The sequence below is a fragment of the Falco peregrinus genome, chromosome 8, assembly GCF_023634155.1.
Source record: "Falco peregrinus isolate bFalPer1 chromosome 8, bFalPer1.pri, whole genome shotgun sequence".
NCBI lineage: Eukaryota > Metazoa > Chordata > Aves > Falconiformes > Falconidae > Falco > Falco peregrinus.
Window position 1 is genome coordinate 3,117,326 of NC_073728.1, and position 19,043 is coordinate 3,136,368.

Genomic DNA, 19,043 nt, shown 5'->3' on the forward strand with positions numbered 1-19,043 from the left:
CTGAAATGGCACTTTTCACGCTTGTGACAGAGGCTACCAATTATACTGCATCTTACATGGCAACTGTTTACAAGAAAATTACATTGTTTATATATTTTTGTTGCAGTTAACAAATTATCTTAAATGTCAAGTTGCTTGATAGAGAAATATGGGAGTTTACTGTATGCTTTAAAGCACTACAATTGTTGGTAAATGGCATTCAGCACAGAATTATAAACATTTAAACGTTTAGAAGGAAAATACTTTCCCAAAGGATTCATCTGACATCATAAACCATGAAAGTGAAGGCTTTGCAATTTATAAATGTCAGCAGCATAAAACCACCCAACTTCTGAGTGCAATTAGTCACGTGCAGTTAACGGTTTAACTAACAGTTGTGCTGTACTGCTATTGATTTCCTATTGCTTTCCTGAAATTAATTTGATAGCAGTTCATTTTTCATTAATTGTGTTGTGAGCCTTGTAGGGGTTTGGGAGCATGGAGGAGGTCAGCTCACGGACCGGACCCAGCAGTTTGCAGCATAATGGTGAAAAGTGAGCCACATCTGTCATTCTGCACGTAAGAGCCATCCGTAACCATCATCTCATCCCTGTCCTCACCGCTGTCTTCTGTGTCACCCTGGCAGCACTTTAGATCAGTTAGGGCTATTAGGCACTTAAAATAAAATCAGTGTTTTCAGGTTTCATACAGAGGTGCTGCCAGGCAGGGGCTGGGGCAGGTGCGTTTCCATACCCCTGGTTTCCTCCTGAGTCCCCTCTGTTAGTGCAGCCTGCACGTGCAGGTGCTCTGTGCTCCCCCCGCCCCGTCCCCGTCCCCAAACCCACGCGCTCCATGGCGAGCTGCCTGCTGCATTCAGCTGCTGCTTATCCAGGGGACGCCACCAGGACTTCGCTTTGGATCAAAGGTTTGGGTAAAGGAACCCAGTTTTTCAGGATCTAAAGGACAGGATACCCCTCCAGTGAGAGCTGCAATTTACCTGTGGTGGTCTGGCCAAGCCCCGGCGGGGCAGCGATCCCCTCTCACCCAATTCCCAGCGGGAACGACTGATCCACAGCATCTCAGCAGACCCCCATCGCAGGCCAAAGGCAGAAGGCCAGGGCTCCATGCCTGTCGCTTTGCTTCCTGCCACTGCGGCTTTGTGTTGCAACAGACGGGGCATGGCATGTTCCACAAGGTAAAGCTGTGTCAGTACTTCGTCCTTCTGATAGAAATCCTTATGTTTTCCACTTACAATGGTAAATCATTAATATTCGCTCTGGTCTTAGTAATAAACATCAGTCCAAATCTTCAGGAGTGCCACATTTGTGCTTTTGTCTGTATTCACCCTATTTAAATGGAGTAGTAAACAGGGGATAGACAAGTCACACAAAAAATTGCATTAGGAAACCATCACCCATCCCCGCATCATACTTTATACTTTCCAAGCCACTAGTGTCTTTCTGTACCTATCCAGCAGTGGGTCCCTAGTCAGTGCAGAGGGAGCTTCACTATTAATTATGATGATAATGTAGTATGATTTGCATTTGCTTCATACATATTACATATTTCACATGGATAACAAGGGGAACAGCGTAAATACCCAAAGAAATGGCTTAATGGGTTATAATACCTATGGGATTAATGGGATCCCAGAAAGAGAAAGAAAAACATATTTGTTGAGAAATATTTTGGGGAAGTCTGAAGCAAACAGAGCCTGAACAAAACTGACTGTAGAAACAGGAATTAGAACAGCCCCAAGAAGAGCACTGTTTCTGTATATTTCCTCTGAACTAACTTGCGATTTAGAAGATGAACATCCTATGCAGACTGACATTAAAAATGAGATTAAATAGAAGAAGGGAAAGGGGAAAGGAAGAAGAATTTCAGAATAAGGGAAAGGTGAAAATGTTGCATGGATTAAAACCAGTAAATTGGCACTCAAGTAGCAGTGACAGGGGTATGACAGATAAATTGAAGGAATATTTTTTCCCCAACAACAGAATAATTTCAAGCACATTTCACTATGTCTCTTATTTAATTATTTTTTTTTGATCATTACAGACTAAGACAATGACAGTGACAATTTTTCTTCAGCTTGGAGGACAGTCAGTGCTTGTGAAGGAAGATTGGTCTACAGCAACCCAAAGGCTGCAGACAGCTGATGCCAATTGGCTGGTCCCAGTCAAGTCCCTGCACTCCATGTGCCTTTTCTACAAAATGAAGATTGTATTTGTTACAGTTGTGATGAGGAATTAGCTCATAACTTCAAAGAGCTTAAATAACAGAAGTGCCCTGCCAGGGATACGTACTGTTATGGAGGAAGGAGATGGCTCATGCACCAAAGACTTCGAAACAGGAACCCCATCATCGTAAAGCATTATGGTAAGGAAGGGTGTTGTTTTCTAGCTTCTCTTCTCTAAGTGTTTACATGGGATAGCATCTCATATATTAGATAGCATTTCATTATCTTTCATAGTAATGCTCAAGTCGTGTATCATATTTTCTAATAAATCTTAAATTTGTGTAAATCTTAATAAATATTTTCTAATAAATCTTAAATCTAATAAATTTAAATTCAGCATTGGATACACAGGGCTACATCCTTCACATGTTTTTTTCTGCAGTTTATCAAAATGAAACATGACATCTACTGTAAATGATATTCCCATTTAGTGCTTAATGATACATCTGCTTCCCATCATACACAAATTCTGATGGTTTGCTAAACAGATATTTTGTTTAGTGACAACGTATATGCCAAACTGAAGGTTCGTTAGCTTCAGACTATCAACAGTGGAAGCTGGTGTAATTACAAGTTAAGTCTATGAGGTAAAATGGCTTAGTTATTACAACAGGAAAAAACCAAAAAAGTTTACAAATATTGGATTTAACATTGTGCTGACTTCTGGAAAAAAGATCACTTTTAAAATTTGAAGAGCCATCAAGTACTGTTATTGCTTTCCACTCAACAGTGGAAAAACGGTGCTCTGCCAACAGTAGCTTGACCCAGAAGCTACCGCTATTGGGATGGAAAATGTAAGAGAGAGCATAGTATCTTTTTGTTAGCTTCTGGTGTACTTGATAAGCCTTGTGGACACAGTCAGAATTTCACGGGATTCAGGGGCAAAAGAGCATAGAAAAGCCTATTGCTCCACCCCCCCGCACCCCCCGGCCTGTGCCCTATTTAGCAGTCTCTAGGCTGGGGAGCACCCTCTAATGTTCAATATGAAACTCAGCAGGGTTAAGTACCAGAGATTTGGACACCCCATTTCCAAGTGTTTTTTGATGGCAGAACATGCAAATTTTGGCAGACCTACAGCAAGGTTATTTTTGAAAGTTAAGGTGTGGGAAAAAAAGGTTAAAAGCAGTTTATTCATTTCTGTCTTTATATTTTCTTCTTTTTCTGTCTTATACTCTAGTCTTTTTTAAAGAAAGTTTCTGAATTGTGACAGAATCAGTGGGAGTCTCAGTGGTGTAAATTAGCTCTTAACTACACCGAGGCAATAATCTGAAGGAATTAAATGTACACATTTCTGTTGTCATGCATACTTAGTAAAAAAGCACAGTCGTGATTGGTATCCTGACTGTACATCTGAGACACATTTTTTATCTTGTAATATCTTATATGAGCGGCGGTTGTAATTCATGGAGATTTTGATTCTGTGGACAATCACACTAAGTTGGCTCTGGAAAAGGGAGACCTAGACTTGTATGAATGAGGAAAAATAATTATTTTTCCTGATTTCAGTTACTTTCCAAGGGAGGCAATCAAAACTTTCTTTGAGCAAATCAGAAAGAACAGTACATAGGTCCATACTTAAAATCTGCTTCTCATGCACCATACCTAATATAGCTTTACATCGTGATAAATAGGGTGATTTTTATGAACTGATAATATGAGATTTCTATATAATTATTATAAATTGTTGGCATAGATAAATAATGATTTAAAAAAGAATCGCCACAGTAAAAGTCCATGCCATGACCCAAACTGGGATATGTTTCATACGTTTTCCTTTGACCAGCCGTAAATTAAAAAGCCAAGATGTATCTGATCCGGTTTCAGCACCAAGCCACTAAATCTCTTCAGTCCGAGTGTTTAAAAGCTCAATAATTAGAAGCCTCTTTCTATTGTTTGTTTCAGAGCCATCTGTCCTCACCCTGAGCTTGTCCCTGGAGACTCCATGTCCATAATTTCGGGACAGAACTCAAGGAGTTCCCCCTCCCCTGACATACGTTGCTTCCCTGACAAAAATCTGCAAACCACAGATAACCCAAAGTTAACTTCCATTTCCATTTTCAGCACCACACCTCCCTCAGCCAGGCCTTGCTTGATATCATCATCAGTTTTAGAGCTGCTTCATATGGTAGCAAATTTTCTATACCATTATGCACTTACATTTATTAAAAAGTTCCACTCTGATACCCCCGAAGTGGCTGCAGATGATTATAATCAGCGACGGTTGCAGGAATGGAAGCGCCAATACTGTAGCCACGTCCGATGCCCCAGACCCTCCTCGTTTACTCCAACGAAGATGACAGTTTACTTGCAGAGAGTGGGCACCTACGACTCTAGAAAAGAACATGTACTAAGGGAAATTAAGACGTATAGAAAGGGGGAAAAAAAAAAAAAAAGAATCTCCATTTTTCTCTCTGGAGAGAAGCTCTCCCCAGCTTTTGGCCAGGCTGTGTGCAGGGAAGGGGCATTGCCTCCCTTCTCCATTCCACTCATGCCGAAGCTCGAACTTAGGAGCAGATGGCTCTCTGGCTGTCACTCAAACCTCACCTGCACACTTCTCTGACAATGCATCGAGCTGTTAGAGGTTGACTGTGATCCCAAGCATCCCGGGGACATGGCCTTGTCAAAATAAAGTTGACCTCTAAATGACACTCCAAATATTAAGACATCTGAGATGCTACTGGGAGAAAGCAGAAAGTTGACTTAATGTGAGCTTTTCACCTGGATTTCCAGCCTTTGCCGTGCTCACATCGGGTTAAAGGAAGAATAAGAGGCAAATCATTATTTTTGATCTTACCTGTCACTCAGTGTATTTCCTCCTAAGAAAGCTGGTACCCAAGAGACACACCCCAGGTACCATTTTTTGGCACCTGTCCCAAAGGATAAGGTAGCAATCCATTACTATGAAAGATAGTTCAATATTTAACAAGAAATGTAGGTTTTTTACAATATTACCCATTTTCCAAGTGAAAACTCTACAGTCACTTGAGAAGATCATATCTATACCTTTCCCTAAAGCCTCCAGTCCTGCAGACTCCTCTTTCTGCAGCAATGATCCCTTTTTTATATTTATTTTTTTTTGACACCCCAGGAAAGCGGTTCTGGTGACTGCAGCTGTTTCTACACATCCCATCCTAGACTTGGGGCTAGACTGTCCTCCCTCCTGGACCACCAAAAGTGATGCTAATTTCCTCATGCTGCTTCTGCCTTTGTCTCCGTAGTGACACTGATGCTTTGGCTGTCACCTGGATGCCATCCCTCAGCCCTCCTCTCTCCTGCCACCGCTGCGGCCCCCGTTGCTGTGTGCCAGGGCACAGGGATGCTGCTTGGAGCTGAACCACCACGCTAAAGTTTCATTTGCCTTCATGTTCCGCTTGCTCTGCTCCAAACTGGTTTTGCTTCTCTCCTTCCAGTTTAGCTGCCAAACAAAGAAAAACAAACAAACAAACAAACAATAAAAAACATTCCTTGCCTTAGCCATACCCAATGTGATCCAAGGTCTTCACCTCTCCTTCCAGTTTAGCTGCCAAACAAAGAAAAACAAACAAACAAACAATAAAAAACATTCCTTGCCTTAGCCATACCCAACGTGATCCAAGGTCTTCACTGTGCTTCTCAGCCCTGTCCTGGAATTGCATGCAGCTCTCTGTCGTTATTAAAGGAAATTCACTTCACACGGACTAAATCTCCAACACAGGAGCAGAAGTAACATTAAAAACTGTTTGGCTGTGTAAAGCACTTGATGAAAGGCAAATGTAATGGCCAAATTGCCTTCCCTCATCTATATCCCTGCCTGGCCTGGCACAGACCCCATCGGGATGAATGGAAGGACTCCCACTGATGTCAGCGGGCTGGGGATCAGGCTCTTCATATCCGTGCTTTGAGGGGCTGAGCAAAAAGCACTTTGTACCAGACATAGCTAGGTGATTTTAATTGTGGCAGTGGAGTAAAACAGCACCGGCAGTGGCAGGATGGGAAAGGGAAAGCTAACAAGGGGCTGTGAAGTGCTGTGAGACAGGGGAACTGCCTGCCAGTGGAAATAACGAGTCTAGGAGATGTGTAAGTTTGGGGTTTTTTGAAAAGAAAATGTAAAGTGCCTCTGCTTCTCTGTGTCAGTGCAGTATTGACTTTTGTTAATGCATGGCTCACTGGACATGTGTCCTCCCTTACTGAGATGCAGTGGAGAACTGCGCTCCTCCCCAGCTCTCCTCATCCCTGGCCAGCAAAACCAGCTTCTGCTGGACAACAGTCCCAACCCCTGCTCTCAGGAGCAGAATTCAACTACCTTCTATCTGCCAGATGCACCTTTTCTCCTCTGAGCGACCTTCTCTCCCGCCTTCTCTGTGGTGAGAGCTTCCCTAGGGGTGCAGGGCAATTTCCTCCATCCACTCTCCTACGTGAATTGCTCCCATGTACTTTATCTCCAAGACCAGCCTCAGCGTGCTGCACGTAAGAAACGCCTGATGATACAGGGAGAACAAGCCTGAAGGATTAGCATGCGTTTCACGCCACGGGGAGTTGTAACTACTATAATTTTCCCACAGGACAGGAGATCCAGTCTATCCTGCTGCTTGATCCTTAAAATAGCTTCTTTATTTTTCTGTTTGCAAACTAGTTCAATTTTCTGAAGATTAAATTCTCTCTACATTAATGATGGAGGCAATCAGCTTTCTTACAAGAAGTTTCTTTAACATTTCCCTCAGCTACAAACAAATCTAAGCTTTGAGAAGTTGTATTTTAGCACGAATGCCTGGGAGTTTGAAACGCTCATGCTTTTACTGGTATTACAGGTCACTGCCCTTCTCAGCATTTACCAAAGCTGAAACACTAAATAGCTTGTTATTTCTATTTAGAAATGTGTCTATGCTTGCACCCGCTAGTAACCTCAGTGTAGCAAAGAAAGATTAAACATTCAAGTAATTTAGCTTAGTTCCAGTTCATTTTCAATTAACAGGAGAAAATCCTCTCAGACATAATAGGCTATTTTAGGTTTGGGTTTAGTTTATTTGTCTGACAAAAGTAAGCATTTAGGCTTACAAGTTAAAATCACTAATGCTGTTAAAAATATAGATTATTAAAATAAAAAGAAATAATAAAGAAAAAATAATAGAAAATTAAAATACTGCTTTCAAAGGTATTTTCCCTTTCAGAATATTTTTAAAGTAGTAAATACCCCAGAATGAATACAGTACAAAACATTTCAGGGAAGAAATTGTAGTGTTGTTATATAAGGGTTTATTTCCTAACCTTTCTATATGTTTTTTTACTGTACTTAGAATGTAAAACCCGCTCCTGCCCAATTTATCGATGTCAGCTTGTCTTTTCTGATATTACTCTTGGCTGTTACCTGTGTTGAGCGGGGAAGGTTTACCCAGATACCCACCTTGCTGAACATATTAGGCAAGAAGGTGTTTTCTGAAGATGTCTTCTTGACTTTACAGGCAAGGGCAATATGGGTCTGGGGAAATTAGAAGGTTGGCTGGACAATGTTTCCCATTGAGGTTGAACACTGTGTGATCAAACAAAAATTACAAAATAGTTTCATCAAAAAAGGATGTTAATTATTAGGAAAGACAAAGTTTCCTCTTTGTGTGTCAAATGAGGTCCAGCAGTTTCCATGGGTAGAAGATCGAAAAGTGTAAGGGTGAAGAAGAGAGCAGACATACCTCAGGATTCTTGGGTCAAATCTCATATAGATGGGTACATCTGAAAACTCACACATCTCAGCTGTGCTGGTTCCGATTTTTATACTGAGGAATTATTTTTCCCAAATGACTTTCTGCCCAAATCAGTAAGACCTCAGACTAGAACTTCCTACTCCACCTGCACCCTCAAGCTGCTAACTTTTATGCTTTATGTGTTTCTTGTGTTACTCCCTGTCTGAAAAGTTATAAGCCCATCAATATTTATTTTTTTTCATCGAATCAGTTAGTTTCCCATAGCAGGACAGAAGCTGTGGATGGGTACATACCAGTAAGCTGCACTGGGAAAAGTGGAACGGAATAAAGGGGACAAGAAAAATACAAAGAAAAATGCAGAAAATCCTAGAGTATTTTTAAGCTGCCTGGTGCACCTTTGATGTAAAGCAAGAGCTCTGGTAAGGAATAACGAGGAAGTTAGAGGTGCAAGGGATCAGCAGTGCAGTGGACACTGCATCTGAGAGAAATGCAGGAAAAAAACAGTACCGCTGTTTTCAAGCATCATAGTTACCTCTTCTCCAGCAGTTCTGGCTGAGCAAATGTTTCCTCTTGCCCTCACCTGGTGACAGAAGGAAAACGTGTGTATCCAGCTCCTCAGAGACATCAATGCTTCAGTTCCAGGGCAACCTGTGTTTAGAAAATCAATTGGAGTGAAAAGGAGACTGATAAACATTTAAGAGCAGTGGGAAGCTAATGATCCTTTTACAGTCCAAAGACACCACAATCATTGCAAGCTTTACAGAAGACTGAGAACAGCAGCTCCTACCCCGAGCACACGTGGGAAACCTCTCGCCTCTCTGGGGACTGGGTGCTGCCACAAGGCAGGGCGCCACCACGAAGCTCTACCAGCGGGAGACGCAGGACAGCCACCATCCTGGGCTAAAGGCAAGGTCCGCTTGGTGCCGTGTTTAAGTTAAACTGAGACATCTTTTCATTTCCGTAAGATATTTTAGTCCTTTTAAGGTCTTTATTTTCTGACTCACCTGGACGTTATTTTGGCACCTTTGTACTTTGCCATCCCCCATTACAAAGTGGAAAGAAGAGCCAGGAAAATAACTGCCCTGGGGCCTGACTGGCTACATCTAGGCAAAAAACCCTCTTGCATGGTGGCGTTTCCCATGGAAAGATGCCTCGGTGCCTTGTAACTCAGCCTCTGCCCTCGCCTCCCGACTCCTGGCATCCCCAGGCCGGGCACTGGTAAGGGAGCGCCGGCAGGGCTCAGCCGTGGAGCTGCCGGGTCCCAGCCAGCTCTGCCTGCCAGAAAGCTGCAGAAACCCCAACTACTGACATTTAGCCAGCTTCCCATGACAGAAGTTTGCTTTTTCTTTCCTTCAGGAAACCTCTTTAGTCCTTTTCTTTTTTTCTTGGTTGTTACAGATTGATAAACCTCAGTTTGAATCACAGACTTCAGGATTCACCTGAGTCAGAAATTTTCCTCTAGTTCTCTAATTTTATCCACGTGGATTTTTATGTTTTCCACTTGTCCTGCATAATTTATCTCCTATATTCTTCCACCCCACTTCTGTTTCCCTTGTGACTGGTCTCTTAGCACATTGCCCTTCCACCTTCCTAAAAATAAAAAGTCTTAATTTTCCTACGGATTGCTCTGCCACCCACCACTGCGATTTATAAAGACCTGTCACCACATTCAAACGCCAATCTTCCTTGGTGAGCAAATACCGTTTGTTGGTGCTCTATGTCTTCCTGAAACCTCAGATTCTGCACTAGATCTGACAGACCCAGGCTAGTACAGGAAAATTTTGAAGTCAAAATTGGATGGATGGGATTGGAATTAGGCAGCATCTTCCTGGCACTGTTTTTTCTTTTTGTTAAACCAGAAAAAGCACTGATGTACTTAGCCCAAAAGGAACTTTGTGTTATTGATTTCAAAGAGCACCAAATATTAATTCAAAGCCTGAGTACTAAAATGCCCCATTCTTGGTCAAAATATTTCCATTTAGTAGCTTTTTTACACAGCGATAGTTAGCTGGGGCTTTTTTGCTGCCCCCTGCTCGCCCCACAATGCACATAACTTAGAGATACAGTTTATGCAGGTACCATGCTAGTCTTCAAAACACAGAATTAATAGGAAGTTAATCTATCCTAATGCTGAAACAATCTCTTTTGTTTTTTTACTGACTGAATAAAGACAGATTCCTAGAAATTGCTCTCTGCAAAATAAACAGTTGCGTTTAAGGACATTTGTCACTCTTTAAACACGTGGGTCTTAGAAACTGTGGGTAAGGTTACGGTGTCATACCACTGTTCTCTGTGCTTCTGACATAAATTAAGGTTTAAGTACCAGGTTATTTTAAGCAGCGATCAGACTGAACTAGAAGTCATGACTGATGTGGTTTGTCTTTCCTAATCAGAAAAAAAATCCTATGAAAATCACCACTGCAAAGCCCCGGTGTTCTGGCTTTGAAAGGAAACAAAATGACTTGTCAGCAAAGACAGGCATCTCAGCACAACCACTTTCATCTACAAAACTGCAAATGGCGTGATGGAGCGGGTACGGCTCTGAAGCAAAGTGTACCCGGAGAGGCCGTCCCGCACAGCTGTGTTGTGCTTAGTCCAGAGCCCAGCTACTGGGCCTGGGCCAGTTGTTTTCACTTACAGATTCTTTTAAAAAAAACAACTCAACTCTGAGATAATAATCTTAATTTTTTCATTTATAAGAGGATTTTCTATGATTTTCTGGTTGTTTGTCTCACTTTAAACTTCCTACTGAGTATCCATCCTTTGCCCTCTATTAGATTTTGTCTGCACACAGATTGCTTTTTCATTGAAATTTATTCAATTTCCTTACCAGTTTTAGGAGAAGAGACTTGAGGTTTTCTCTTACCTGGTAAAGGAAGTTCAAGATGGAAAATGTTTGAGTCAAACACAGCTCTTTTGTATAGAAGAATTAGAGTCTGATGTTTCTCTTGATGCTGGAAGAAATGAAAAGTCTTTGAAGTAACTCCATCAAAGTCAACAAGCACACAGTAATAATAATAAAAAAAAGCTGTTTATGTCTTCGTTTTTGTTTGCTTCTTGCCTTAATCTGAAAAAAAAAAATCATCTGAATTATGATTGTTCTTTGTGTGTGTGAGGCATGACAAATACATTCAAAAATGTAGACCAAATACAGTTCTGATAAAAAATTCAGGATTATTTCCCTTTGTTTTCATGGGCTGAGTTTCAGCTTTTCGTTTTGATTTTTTCAGAATTCACATTTACCAGTGTGGGCTATTTTACTTGGTTTATTAATATTTTTCATATGAACAGAAGTGACAGAAGTTCTGCTGCACTTTTGACATTTAGAATTGAAAACATATAATGAGTCAAAATAAATGAAGCTCACAAGTTTCTCTCCATTATTGTTTTTAATGACATAACTGTGAGTCATAACTTTGAAGCAATGGTGAGTTATAAATTTGATGCAGTGACTGTAAGAAACACATGAGTAAAGGGGAAAAATCTCACATAGGAAATTAAACTCAGAAGAGAACTGAATTAACTAAAATGAATTAACTGTTTTTCCTGAGATTAGATTAATTTTCACAGAAAGAAATGGCAAGTGATTTCAAGTGTATGAATACAATGATAAAAGTGGAATATCGGTGTTCATTCAGAAAAAAAAGATCAGGCTATTTAAAGCCTGAGGGGTTTGGATTTTTTTTTAATTATGCAAAATTAAATTACAATGATTATGTTGAGAAGAATAAAAGCATGAACAAGGCACGCATTTTGGCAGGGGTGGAATGTAGCTGTGCCAGAATTTCTGCACATAAAGATCATACAAGCAAATTTTAAATGGAGGGAAAAAGTCAAAGCGAGCTCCCTGGGCGCATGGCGCAAGCACTGGCCAGCCCAGCGCAGGGCAGAGCGACTTGAACGCTGGGCTCGATGCTGCCAGCGCTCCCGCCGTGCCCCTTCCCACGTCTGCAAGGTTCAGCCCCAGTTTGGGTTCTCCCTCAGTTTTGGTTTGCTGGTCGGGCCTTTCCTTTCCTTTCTTTGCTACTTATGTGCTTACTGTTAAGCAGGCAGCAAGCATCTGGAGCAGACTCCTCAGTGCCTTCTGGCACCTCTGTGGAGGGTCGCCCCAGACTTCCACTGGTGGAACACAAATTTCCTTCCCTGTGCCATTGCAGGGACAACCTTCCTGCCTCACAGGGCTGGGGAAGTTTTTCTAAAGTCTACCACGAGCAGCAAATTACCCCCAACACGCTATTTTCAAGGCTTTACAAACAATGTGGGTTTTGTGACCAGAAGAAAGGTGTTCCAGGTATCCTGTGAATTCACATACGCACTGAGCAAGCGCTTTCCCACGGTCCCTCCTGACTTTTGACTTTGTCTTGTATTACCCCTGAGAGCAGCTATCAAAGCGTTTCTGCCGTGGCAAGGTGCCAGCGAGGACCCTCCCAGGCACCAGCAGGAAGGTTACCTGCTGTCCCGGCCGAGGACCTGCCTTCTCCTGCCTGCAGAGAGAGGGAGGCGGCAGCCGAAGCCGGGGTGCAGGATCCATGCCAGGGCTCCGGGCTGGCCTCGTGGCACGCTGGCCAGCACCAGGAGCAACTCTGCAGCCAGCGTGATGGAGGACAGATTGAGAGAGATTCCCCCCCTGTTTAAACTATAGAAAATATTATTCATCCAGATAAATCCTAAATGTACTCTTAGAAAAAGCCTGAGGAAAAGCATAGGTAGGGAGAAGAGAAGCAACGGAAATAGCAGTAGGTGATGTAATGGCCTAAAATCATGAGGGACCAGACAGCGGGGTGCCAGCGGGCACGTTTACATTGGCCATACCTTCATTTCTGAGGAATCTGTCCCTCTTCAGGGCTCGGCAACACTTGTAGCGCTTGCCATGCTGACCTAAATCAAACTGACTAGAGAAGTCAGTTTGCTTTAGTTTGGGTAGGGAGAAGGGACACATTTTTGCATCACGAATCTCTTCAGGGATCTGAATTATCTTTGTTTCCTTGCAGTCGTAAGAAATATGTGTTCATCCCCTATGCCTGTGCATGGTTAGTGGCTCCTGGGGGAAGGAAAAAGACGCTATCCTTGTTGCCTGGCGAGCATTTTAGGCGTCCCCAGAGGTGCTCCACTTCTGTGCATCCTCAGGAGGGCAACCACCACGCGAGCACAGGCGAATCAGTCAAAGACACTGTTCAAAGGGAGGTGAACATTGCAAATGATCGTGTCATCATCGCACACAAGTCCTAGAGCAGATTTTGCCGGGAAGATGCAAACATTACAGCTTTTGGAAGGAAATAGAGCCACAAAGCAGGCACAGTGAATACAAACACGGCCCCAGTCCTGCAGCCGGGGTGACGGCGCAGCAGGAGCAGGAGGGAAAGTGCAAGTCGCATTACTTCTTCTAAAGAAATATTTAATCTAAAGGAAAAGGAGGAGGCGGAAATGTCAAGGAAGCATCGTTTAATTATGATAGGGGGAAAGATTATAGGTATATCAGCATGGAAGATGTAAAACCTATTTTGCAAAAGGGATTATTAAAAATTTGATTTCAAGTACAGAAATGTTAAAAAGCCTCTCCCATTTCAAGATTCTCTGTAAACAAACTGAGAGCAAGTCTTGTTTAAGAGCATCATATTTAAGTGCAATATCACTGAAATGAGCTTGATTTCTAAAAATATAAAGGATAATAAAGCAATTAAAAAAAACCCCCAACAATCTCTTAACCCCAAATAGACCTAATAATTTCAAATTACGGCTTTCTACATCACCTTTCTGCCCCGTCCTCCAGTTTTGATATCAGTGACATATTTGCAAAGGCTATGGAGACCTCAGTGAAATTACCTCTGATCAAAACAAAGGCTTCCCAGGCTTTCTGGGTCTCGCTCCATCCGTGGCGGTAACCAGACATTAAAAATAGACTGTGCCCTTTCACTCTCCCTCTCGCTAACTAAAACGCAATCGATACCTCATCATCCTTTCTTCTGCGCAGCAGCCCACAGGTTATTTAGCTTCAAAACACTGCTATTGAGACAGCCACTGGCAAAGGAAGCTGCAGGATTGTCCTGCACTGATGCGATTCTCTCCCTAATGTGGTGGCTGGGAAAACAGGTTACCTCCATCTCTTGTGCCACATTCAAATTGCATTCAAGCCTTTATCAATTCCTTCCTTTCTGTCCTGCAATTGTTTTCTTTTGTTGTGGGAACCAAAGAGGCTCAATACTCCTTTAATAATCTCTCACTGAAGATTTCTAGGAGCAGCTCATGTCTGAGAGGATCTCCTGGTGGGATCTCCTCAGCAGATCACTGCCAGGGCTGTGGCAAAAGGATTTCGGGGCTGCGTGCCTCCTGCTTTGTGCTCAGACTCGTTTCAGAAAGTTTTTGGTGATCAACCTTCACCGAACCTAAGCGTTAATTTTTGTGGTGTGGGGCTCAGTAGCATGCAGATTGTTGTGTGTAGCTAGAAACAAAAGGCAGGCACCCCTCCTGAATGGCTCACCCTTGCCTGGTCTTTTCAGTTTGGGAATCAAGAAGGAATTTCACCGGTGCGCTCCTGCTGAGGCTGATTCAAGCTCTTTGAAAATGCTGCAAGATTATTCCCTAAAGACCAGCTTTGTTGTGCTCCACCGTCACAAAGAAGTGGCGTTTCTGATGTTGGGTGCTATCAATCACACTTTCTGGCGGTTTCTGTGTTCTCCAAAACACCTGCAGAAGAGGCTCCTCTGGCAGTGACCTCTGCAGGTCACTTCTTGTCTGCGGTGTGAAATGTACTTGTAAGCTGCACAGCGCAGAAGCATAAACTCATGCTTAGAGAGCCTCAAAGTTTGCACGATGGCATTATCATGCTCTGCGAAGCTGTTGGCAACTGCCAAATGCATTTCATTTATATTGAAGTCTGAGAAAAACATAATTAGCACCTCATATTAAAAAGCAAGCAGTGTGCTGTTGACAACAAGCCAGGAAGTTGATAAACAGAACTTCCTCAAATTAAGTTTTCCTGAAAAACCTAGATGAGGACATAAATTCTGAAAAGGACGGCGTTAGCAGCTGTGCAGCGCAGCCACAATTAAACTCCAAACCCTAATGTTATTGCTTGCTTTTATAATACATCTTTTCAGAAGGTTTTCAAATTATATCAAGCAAATATAATGTTTTGGGTGTGGGGCCTCTGGGCAAGGGATGCTTTGCTAAAATAAACACCACGCAGAAAAGAAGCATGCAAGTTGCTAAAAAGCTCCTGTGGTTCCAGAGCAGGTTGTCACCCATGTGTGCTGCGCAATTCAAAGGCCGGCGCCGCTTTGGGTTTGTAGCTACGTGGAAATGTAGCTTTTCAACACTGAGATCCCTTTAGCAGGTAGAGCACAATTACAAAGAGGAAAAGAAGTGAACCCATACGTTACACAGCCTCAGGCCTGACACGTGCTGTTCCTAGACCTCTTGTCGATGTGGCACAACCTTCACACACCCCACATTTTCTTCGGGGCTTATCCCAAGAAAGTCACGGTGCGACCTTCCACCATCTTCTCTGCTTCCTCCTCTCGTCCTTCACCGCCCCGTCCCCCCACCTGCATAAGCTGGGCTTTCTTCCCCCGCACATACCTCTCCCTCCTCCTACAACTTAGTAACTGTTTCTCTCTAATTCTGTTTATTCTTTGGTGTTCATATCCTTCTACTTTATTAGTCCTTTTCTCATTGTGCAGATTTATGTGATGCTGTAGCAGCTTCCAGGTAATTTTAATGTATTGTCTGCCAAGCTTTCCTTAATAAATATTAAAAGACACACACATGTACGCTCAGAAACCTGAGAGAAGCTGATTTCTAGAAGCACACCAGAAGGCTGCCTGTATTTTTTGGCTTAGTCCCAAATGCTACCCCCAGTTCCACCAACATAAGATTATAGTGGGTGCAGCTGCTTTTGGTGATGCCAACTGCCCTGGCAGGAGGGCACAGTTCTTCTGAAAGCGACAGGTGAAATGAGTAAGAGAAATATCAAGAAAAGAAACTCCCATTACCATTAAATGCGATGATTTGTGTGGGTATCTGTACCTGGTATCACAGTGCAGCTCAGCAGAGATTGCACAGGATTGTCTGCTGGCAGCCTGTGCGAAGGGTGAAGAAGGATTTTTCATTTCATGCATCATTTGCAACTACCTTCAATAATTCAGCAAAGTCAATACATATCCTTGATGCAGAGTTAAGAGAAAAACCCTGAAGCAAACAGACAAAAGTAAGTAATCCAGAGAGTGACCAAGCATAGTTAAATCCTTTTTTCTCTTTCTCCCCCTTGTCTCCCCCCTGCCCTGCTTTGGCTACATCCTACATGAGGACATGTAGTTGTTTGCATAGAGTTCATTACAGTCATGGAAACTCCTTGAAATAAATACACTGGGAACCGACCCCTCTGCACCTCAGATTTCAAGGGATTTTGTAGTGTCTGTGTTTGCTCAGACCATTCAGTGTTCGAACTGCTCATTGCCCCGTGGTAGAGACCACAGAGCGGCCATGGGAGAACATTTAATCCCCAACAGCAAGAAGAAACTGTCATTTAGATGTGTGACTTTGCCCTGACCTCTGCTTCCCAAAATGGAGAGGAAAAAATGGGTAATACAGAAACTAGAAATCACTGCAGAATGACCCCATAGCCCACAGGCCGAGGTCAGACAAGTGAGGACTGACTTTGTCGGGATGACAAAAGCTCCAGATTTGATACACGTCCTACTCCACACGTGACAAATTCTGACTCTGAGGGTGGGCATGCCACGTAGCCATCCCAGGGCAGGCAAAGGGCTGAATCGACAAACCAGACCCTCCTTGTGAGACAAAGCACTTCTTTATCCTCCGGGGATTATTTTTTATTTTATTTTTATTTTTATTTTATTTAGGAATGTGACCTTCAGCTTACTGTAGCATCAAGTAAATGGATAAAGTCTTGTGACCTCGACAGACTGCATGGCTCTGCTGAGAAAATGGTTAATGTGGCAGACTTGAGGGAGATGATCATTCCATGAGCAAGGCAAGTCTAGAAGCCCCACAAAACCCCTGCAGAGAAGAGGAGGAGTGTGCCTGGGACACACATTTGGCCATGGGGTCAGCAGGCTGGTAAGTACAACTTTTCCTGACAGCATCTTGCTCGAGAGCCAGGGGTGGTTGTTTTGGGGACTAGACAACAGGAGTCTAGTCATTTGCTAGAACATTTGCTCCCATGCTGCTGGATGACTGGGCCGCATCCTGCGGTAACACCTATTACTTGCAGAAGTAACTGTCTCTTTTTCCACGCTGTTCCTCTCGGACATGGCACCGGGTTGGCAGTGCCAGCCAGCCTTGCAGATGTGCTGACCTGCTCTTCAGTGTTTGGAAGCCTGGACTGTAAATGGAAGAGCCACAAAAGCCACTGCTATGTGGGCAGAAGAGCAAACTTTCTTACTCATCACAGAATCCCTCAATTATTAATGGCTTTCAGTCTCAACCTGCTTCCCAGACACTGCTCGTAAAGCCAGTTCAGAGCAGCCTCACGTGTGAGGCAGCAAAGGCGTTCGCCGCTGGGGCAACACGGGGGCAGCTGGGTGAATCACTGCACACAAGAGGCGAGCTGGACTCGGACACTGCTGGAGGAAAGACTCTTGGAGAAGAGTGTAGGCAGTGTTCTGGGGGTTAATTTTTCTCCAAGTTTTCTTTGGAGAGAGGTTTTTCTTTCCTGTGAAGAATTCAAATTTCTTTCAGCTCCTGCTCCGTCCTCTTGCTCCAGCAGAACACAGCACACACATTTCATTTCCTTTCCTGCCTAGTGGGATGCTGAGGAGATGTGATCTCTGAATTGGTATACGTTTCAGCTGGCCCATATTTGCAGCAAAATTTATGACACATGCCAGTGCCTCCGCTGGTTGATTGGATACGGCCAGGGAAATGGAGAAAGCCTCAACTCGCTGAGCTTCAAAAAATGAACTTCACTTAAATGATGTATTGTTGTTTTTCAGCAGAAAGGAACACCTGGCTTGTACAGTGGGGAAGAGGAACAAAATGCAACATTCATAAAAATGACTGAAAAGGGACTGGAGAATATGGTTATTTTTGCTTCCACGTGACAGAACGTGCCACAGAACAGTGTTTGCAATTATAATCTGGCTGCTTTCGTTTGCCGTGATTGCATTGCTATGTCCACTAATTCAGTTTTAATCTTCATTAACATCTCCTGTACTTTACAGAACAGATTCAGACTGTCTGATGCTTCCCATGTCACTTGGAAGAAGCATTAGGAAATTATTATTGCTTTTCTTATGACACTAGATAATGACTTCTTCAGACATAAAAGTAATTTATATTGTATGAGTGAGATTCTGGTTTTGCTTATCCCACTGTACATCTTCAGTGCAGATGTGTTGGCTGTATTCTGAGATAAGTGAGAGTAGAAATGACTCCAGAAAAGAAAGATTCTTGCACGTAGCTTCAGTGCAAAAAAAGATTTGCAAATATTTTTTAGGTAGCTTAGAGTTTAGAACGGTGAATAGGGAGCACACGTTTAATTCAGCTAAAATAAGAGTTAACTCAGATTGTGACTGGGTGGAGAGAAGCAGGGAGGCACGGGAGGAGGGCAAATGACCGGAGAGGACCCAGAGGCAATCCTTTACCTATTGAGCTACAACAGAGTGTACAAAATGCCAAGTCTGCATGTGTGTGCATGTGTCTGCAGGATAGACAAGATCTAGATTTACGTACACATTCATAAAAGAAAAATATAAATCAAGGGATAAACTTTTAGCAACAGGATATATAATGCTACAACACGCACTAATTTCCTTTTTCCTCAATGCCACAGAAAAGTGAAGCCTGTAGCAAATTCAGCGCAAAGATATAGACAGACCAGCTCTTTTTGAGCAAGTAAACAAACACAGCTGACACTGACTCTTATTTACATGGACACACCTGCACTCTGCACCGAGCAGTAAAAATTTTGAGTAGTTTTAGTGCTTGATAAGTGTGTTATAAGGTCTGAGCACAAACAGGGATGAGGTTCCGGGGAGAGCAGAGGTTCCTTATGGCTTTCTGTTACGGGCGTGCAGATAAATGGCTCTGCATCTGAGTGCTGATACAGAGCTACTACCTGGGAGCGTTAATAGAGTTAGCACCTAGCAAGCCTAATTGCAAATGAGAAGCTCCACCTAACTGGTCCA

At 43.0% G+C, this 19,043-nt stretch overlaps 1 long non-coding RNA gene across 1 annotated transcript in view; it reads right to left on the minus strand.

The window, feature by feature from the left end:
* Positions 1-4,311: 4,311 nt before the first annotated feature.
* Positions 4,312-19,043, minus strand: part of LOC114013183 (uncharacterized) — a 33,711-nt gene continuing 18,979 nt past the window's right edge. The window contains exons 2-6 of the long non-coding RNA XR_008748451.1: positions 10,763-10,850; positions 8,429-8,544; positions 7,602-7,727; positions 4,766-5,636; positions 4,312-4,551 (exon numbers count right to left, since the gene is read on the minus strand). This is a non-coding gene — a long non-coding RNA (uncharacterized LOC114013183). The remainder of the gene's footprint in view (positions 4,552-4,765; positions 5,637-7,601; positions 7,728-8,428; positions 8,545-10,762; positions 10,851-19,043) is intronic.